The 6854-nt window shown below is 47.9% G+C and overlaps 1 long non-coding RNA gene across 1 annotated transcript in view; it reads right to left on the reverse strand.

The window, feature by feature from the left end:
• The window catches only part of LOC116081835, an 18836-nt gene extending 13026 nt beyond the window's left edge, over positions 1 to 5810 (reverse strand). The window contains exon 1 of the long non-coding RNA XR_004115028.1: positions 5758 to 5810. This is a non-coding gene — a long non-coding RNA (uncharacterized LOC116081835). The remainder of the gene's footprint in view (positions 1 to 5757) is intronic.
• Positions 5811 to 6854: the final 1044 nt, after the last annotated feature.

Raw genomic sequence — 6854 nt, forward strand, 5'->3', positions numbered from 1 at the left:
CCCTTGGCTCTCCTCTGTGACCCGGGAGAGATAGCCTTGACAGTTTGGATTAGCTTTTCCTTTCCACCAAGGAGTAGCCTGGTTTCATTGTACCCTCTCTTAAATCTCACCTGGAGAGACCACTCACCCTAAAGGGGCAATGTCCCTTCTAATCAAACCAAAATGATGATTTGATCCTGCTGGGTGCAGATCATCTGCCTGTGCTAGATCCTGCCACTCACCAGATTGAAGCCCAAATGTTAGAGTCCACTCCCCTACCTGCTCTATCCTCTTTCCTAGACTACTCCAGTGAGCTTCCTTTCAGAGCTGCCTATTCGCTCTTTCTTGCTCACTGGATCCTCAATGAAAGTTGTGCACTTGAGAGAGAGGTAGGCTGAAATCTTGAGTTTGAGGCCAATCTGTTCTACAGAGTGAGTTCCAGGACAGCCAGGAATATACAGAGAAACCCTGTCTCAAAAAGAAAAGAAAAGGAAAAGAAAAGAAAAGAAAGCTCAGGAGAGCTCCTAGTGTCTCTGTGGACTGCATTCATGATTTAAAATTTTATTTTGGTGCTAAAAGATCTTCTGTTAAATCTTCAGTTGAAATTTTAACAGCTCAAACTTAAACTGTTCCAGATGATTAAGGCACACAAGTCAATATAGTTTCAAGGTTAAGCCTAAACTCAGGTATACTTAATAGATGGTCCTCAGTCTCTTTAAGAGAGCTGCTGAATATGGCACTCAAAATATTTAATGAGAAATCTCCCCATAATAGACAGAAATGCTCCTAGTGGGAACCCTAAGGTTAAAAAAAAAAAAAAGTCAAATGGACACAGTGACTTCACCTGAATTATGGTAACACTAACCATTGGGCAAAGCTGCTGCCCCATGCCCTGCCTGCCTCCAGGGCTCTGCCCAACCTGTGGGCACTTTTGATTGCCCTGCTCTGCCTGGTCAAAGAAAGATCAGTCCCCAGGTTCCTTCTCCACAGAAAAATCTCTCAGACCTGGGTCTGACCACCAAAAGCCAGCACTGCTCTGTGTGGTAGCTGAAGATTTAAATGTTGTGCTATAGGACAGCAAGAAGACCTACAACTACTGCCTCCATTGAGACCACGGGAGCCTGTGGTAACCATCCAGGTACTAGGCAAATCTCTGCCATTTTAGTTGATACATAGGCCATTTAGATTATATCTCCTGCTACAATGTTTCCTTCTCAGATCTCTGATGATGTTGACTGACTGTAGCTTTAACAGCATCAAGCATACAAGTCCCTCCCCCAAGGCCTTCTCTTCATACTTAAAAATCAGGCCTCAGGCCTCACTTTCCTAGAGCCACTAGGTCTCCAGCTAAGAAAATCAGTTTACCTTGCCCAGACTCTGAGGAGATAAACTCACGATACTTTTAACACAAAATTATTTCTGGGTAACCCCAGCTCAAAGACTCAAAGGCCTGCCTTTTTCTTTCTTTTTTTTTTTTTTTTTTTTTTTTTTTTGGTTTTTCGAGACAGGGTTTCTCTGTGTAGCCCTGGCTGTCCTAGGTCTCACTCTGTAGAGCAGGCTTGCCTCAAACTCAGAAATCCTCCTGCCTCTGCCTCCCAAGTGCTGGGATTAAAGACATGTGCCACCACCGCCCGGCGAGTACTACCTTTTTATGATATGGATTTCAGTACAGATTACAAGCAGTGGTAGTGCTAACACATCTAAAACTTTCATCTCTTTTTGTAAACTTAAAAAGATATTCTTGGGCTGGCGAGATGGCTTAGCGGGTAAGAGCACTGACTGACCCGCAATGAGATCCGACGCCCTCTTCTGGTGCGTCTGAAGTCAACTACAGTGCTTTATGCCTGAGCAAGGGGATCCGGATTGAGCGGATCCAGAGCGAGCAGGGCCGTCCGGAGTTCAATCCTCAGCAGCCACGTGATGGCTCACGGCCATCTGTACAGCTACAGTGTACTCATACACATAAAATAAAATAAATAAATCTCTAAAAAAACAAACAAACAAGCCGGGCAGTGGTGGTACACGCCTTTGATCCCAGCACTTGGGAGGCAGAGGCAGGTGGATTTCTGAGTTTGAGGCCAGCCTGGCCTACAGAGTGAGTCCCAGGACAGCCAAGGCTACACAGAGAAACCCTGTCTTGAAAAAACAAAACAACAAAACAAACAAACAAACAAAAACCCCAGACAAACAAAAGCTATTCTTGCAAGCTTCAGGAAACTGACTTGGATCTGCCAGGTCAAACGGATTCCAGATAAGCACTCCTGTCAATCAACAGCTGGTTTCCCCACCTACCGCCTATTCCTGAGGGTGGGATCTCTTCCTGCTTTCTCTGATCTTGAGACTCCCCCTCCCCCAACTTCTGGGACAGTGGGCCTGGAAGTTTCAAATGTACACTTGAGATTTAAAAAAAAAAAAAATTCTCCTAAACTTTACCTTCTATCCCTAATTTATATCCATTCCAGCAGATATCCAATCAACTAAAGACTGCCCAAACTCACCAGCCCTAGGTGCTTTTACTGGAACCTCCAGCCGGCAGGGACCTCTGCAGCTTACAGGAGTCCCGAGCAGATAGCCTGGGGTTCAGCTTCCCAGACTGCTCCTTTGCAGCAGCCTGCACTTCCCTAGCTCCAGATGGTCCCACAGGCCTGGACCCACTGGAGCTGGACAGTGAGTGAGACAGCCTGCTGTTCCTGGCCTTGACCAGCACTCCAGCTTTCTTGGGTCCCCAACAATGACACCCCAGTACCAGAAGGAAGTAGTCTTAGAACAGACAACCTCATCCTTATCATTTATTATCAACAAAGAGGCTGGGACACTAGGTCTCAAGCCCAGGACAAATGGCTAACCGAGGTGCCCATTAACATATCGAAGTGGACTTGGCCTCCAGGTTCTCTCAGCATCCCTCAGTCCCTACCTGTTAAAGGGTTTGGCTGCATACCCTGTCCCCTGTCTTAATCTTCTCCAAGCCAGGAGCTGGGCTGCCCTTCCTCCAGTTGCCCTTTTCTATAGAATCCAGCCACTTTGGTTACCCAGCCTTTTGGTCTACCCTTTACCCTGCTGGTCCCTTGGTTCTCTCCTCTCCGCTCCCCCTTCTCTTCACCTGACCAGCTCAGGGTCTTACTCACTCGACTTTCCCAGGTGTCTCTGCCTCTGCCTATCTATGCTCTCCCTTTTATCCACAATAACCTTTCTCCTCCATCACACCTAGGAGCAGTCATGTCTTCCTTTTTATTTATTTATTTATTTAATTAATTAATTTATTTTTTTGAGACAGGGTTTCTCTGTGTAGCCCTGGCTGTCCTGGAACTCACTCTGTAGACCAGGCTGGCCTCGAACTCAGAAATCCGCCTGCCTCTGCCTCCCAAGTGCTGGGATTAAAGGCACGTGCCACCGCTGCCCCACCTTTTTGTTTCTTTGTTTCATTTGCGAATCTCTCACTCCGCTGGCTCCCCCCAAGCTGACTACCCCATAGCCTCCTCTGAGCATGTGGTAGAGTCTGCCCTTACCATGAGGCACTAACTTAACTACTTCTCAGAAGGCAGTGCCATCGCCTTAGCAGGAGACAGAATCATCAATACACATACAGATTCTAAGTATGCTTTTTACATTCTACACACCACGCTTCCATTGACAGGATAGGAGAAGGGCTTTCTCACCACCAAATGCCTTCTGGTTACCAATGGGCCTCTGATTCTAAAGCTGCTAGAAGCTTCTGATTCTTCCAAGCATGGGGTAGTTATTCACCTTGGAGGAGGTCACCAGGTCCCTCCCAAAGATAAAGCCAATATAGAGAGGCCAGCCAGCATGCTTACCACCCTTTCTCCGTTCTTTTGGCTCCTCTAAGCCTAACTTCTACCTACCCTGAATCCCGAAGACAGGCCCTCCAGGCTGTGGGAGCTATCCTGGGCCCTCAGGGCTGGCTTCTTCTACATGACAGGCACTGTCCCTCCAGATGCTTGAGCAAAGCCCTTGCTAACAGCTATTCACAAGTCCTTTCACACTCGGGCCCTGCCTCTCTACTGCTCCCTCTAACCTACCTGTCTTCTCCCACCCTCCTTATGGCCATCATCCAGGGATGTTCCACCAGAACTCAAACATCCCCACATCAGTTTTGGAGTGACCTTCCAAGGTAGGACTGGCAGATAGATTTCACACGTGTGCCTCCTAACAAGAGGCATGAAGATCTTCCTCCTGTGGCGGACACTTTCTCAGGGAGGGTAACGCTCTTCCTGATCCAGCTGGGACTACAGAAGTGGTCTGCTTTCACCTCAGGAATAACAGTTTGGACTTCCTAGATCCATACATTTAGAAAATGGGCTGGCATTCATCTCTAAAGTCAGTCAGTTAGTTCCAAGGACCTCAGGGGCACAGTGGCACCTGCACATTCCCTACCACCTCCACGTCCTCAGGGGAGGTAGGAACGGCTAATGGACAACTCTTCCTTCTCAACTTCCTCACTTTCAGGCCACACCCAGGACCCTTCCTCCCTTAACCCTTTGGGTAAATGTACAACCCTCCTTTTCTCCTCTGGAATCCGCCCCACTATATGACTATCTACTTTCTTTCTCTCTCTTTCTCTCTCTTTTCTTTATCTACTTTCTTTCACCTTTTCTGGGAACACACTGATGGTGTTCTACCTCAGCCCTCCACCCTATCACCCAAACCATTTTACAGAAGGTTGAGTTTGTTTGAAAGCCTCTCACCACAGACCTTCTACCCACGCTGGACGGGTTTTGAGTTGATCATCCTCAATACACCAACAGTGGCTAAGCTCCAAAAAATTCTTTTGGATCCATCTGTCACAGCTCAAATGGGTTACAGACCTGGGTCTGATAAGTACTCCTGTCTCTCAACTAGACCTCTAAAAGGTAAGCTCTCCTGCCTATGTCTGTTCCTGAGGATGGGCTCTCTCTGTCCTCCGTACCTCCCAGGCAACTCAACAAGCTTGGAAATTCCAGGTATTTGCTACTCGATCTACTAAATGATATGTTTCCCTCTTCTGTCCAGCCTCTTTTTGCCTCTCTGATATGATCGATCTGACTTTTGATCCCCAGGCAACATGATTCCACAGCTGTGGTAACGAACCAGCCAGCTTCAATCCCCACAACAATCCCTGATACTTTTGTCTCCCCCAAGACTAAACAAACCCAGCCTATATGGGTGATCTCTCCCAGAGTGGGTGCCCACATTGGAGTAATAGGTACCATTACTCTGAACCAGGACGGGGCATACAGCGTCAACAGCTCCACCATGGCTCACCATTTCAATTCCAGACCCCTGGGATGAAAAATGGGTCCAAGAGGTCATGGGACTTATCTACATCTATATTCTGTGGGCTAGTCCATCTCCTAGAGGGCTGGTGGCAATTTTTAGAATCCTTGAGAAAGCACCAACCGCCTTTATAAATGGTGTAGCTGAGTTATTAGAAAACCTGAATCCATCCCGCAGGCTAATCTGCCTGAGACCTCCGTCAACCCAGTCTTCGGGATAGCTGTTCTAAGTGAATCCCTGTGTCTTTTCCACACTTAAGCAGAAACGATGGGTCTCACAACTCATCCACACACTTTCTTTGTGCTCCCCGCTACAACCCCTTGTGGGGATATTCCTCTTACCCACATAGCCCTAACCTCCATGCTCTGTAACTCGCACACCCTTCCCCTCCCGTCAGGTACCACTCCACTCTCTGCAGACACCAGGTGACTGCATCTTTGACAGCTCCTTCCAGCCCTGCCCTTCATCAGCACAAACTAACATCTCAATTTCAGGAACTTTACTCACCCTGGAAGGAACTCTACTCTGGTGCCAATCAGACTCTACCAGGGTGGAGACAAATCCACTCATGGTCCTTGCTTCCCCATTCTGTCACTTCTCCCACTCACTCTAGACACCAGAGGGGAGTTCTACAGTCTCCTCCAAGTCACGCACAGGAACTGATGGGCCGTTGGCTCTCCCAGTCATGGCTGGAGTTAGTTTGGCAGCCTCAGCAGCTCCTACAGGCTTGACCACAGGCAGATTGGGTCATAGTCTGTATCTACTCAGCAAACTTCTACCCAGTTACCAGACACTATCCAGGAATAGCGCTGCCTCAGCCAGGCAACTACAGCAAAGCCAGCTCACCTCCCCCTGCTTCTGTGGCCCTGCAAAACCAGAGTCTTGGACTTGCTGATGCTAAAAAGGGGGAGGCCCTTGCCTCTTCCTCACTGAAGAGTGTTGCTGCTGTGTGAATGAATCCAGCCAAGTAGAAGAGAGGATTAAAAACTTCAGTGAACTAGCTTACAAACTAGAGCTTCCAGGGGTCAACTCCAGAGCAGGCCTCTCTCCGTTTTGTCTTCCTTGGGTCCCTGACTCCTCCCCAGCCTGGGTCAAGTAATATCTACACTTCTTATAGTCATGATTCTTCCCTCTCTCTTCAGGTTCCTTCAGGATAAAATTAGTGAAATTGCCCACTAGTCAGTAAAAGAGAAGCTTCTGACAGAATTTCCCTAGATCTCCTACCATTGCAGACCTAAACACACACACACACACACACACATACACACGCGCACGCATCAACTTTGACTGACAGTTCAGCCTTCCTGAAAACTCAACAACATCCTCTTGCCCAGCTCAAACAAGCTAGAGATTATTGATGTCCCTTATCCTCAACAAAAGGCTGGAATGTTAGGTACCAACCCTCAAAATGTCAGTCTAGGTGCAGCTCAGGATGGACTCTGACCAGGCAAACGGAAGGATTGCTACTGAAGGTCAGCATTCCTAGAAACCTTATATAATGGATTTATCTTTCTCAGGAAAAGCCATTACTTTCTTATCTTCCCCCTCCAACCCCCTCCAGCCCCCTCCAGCTCCCTCCAGCTCCCTACAGCTCCCTCCAGCCC

Source organism: Mastomys coucha, unplaced genomic scaffold, assembly GCF_008632895.1.
Source record: "Mastomys coucha isolate ucsf_1 unplaced genomic scaffold, UCSF_Mcou_1 pScaffold7, whole genome shotgun sequence".
Taxonomy (NCBI): domain Eukaryota; kingdom Metazoa; phylum Chordata; class Mammalia; order Rodentia; family Muridae; genus Mastomys; species Mastomys coucha.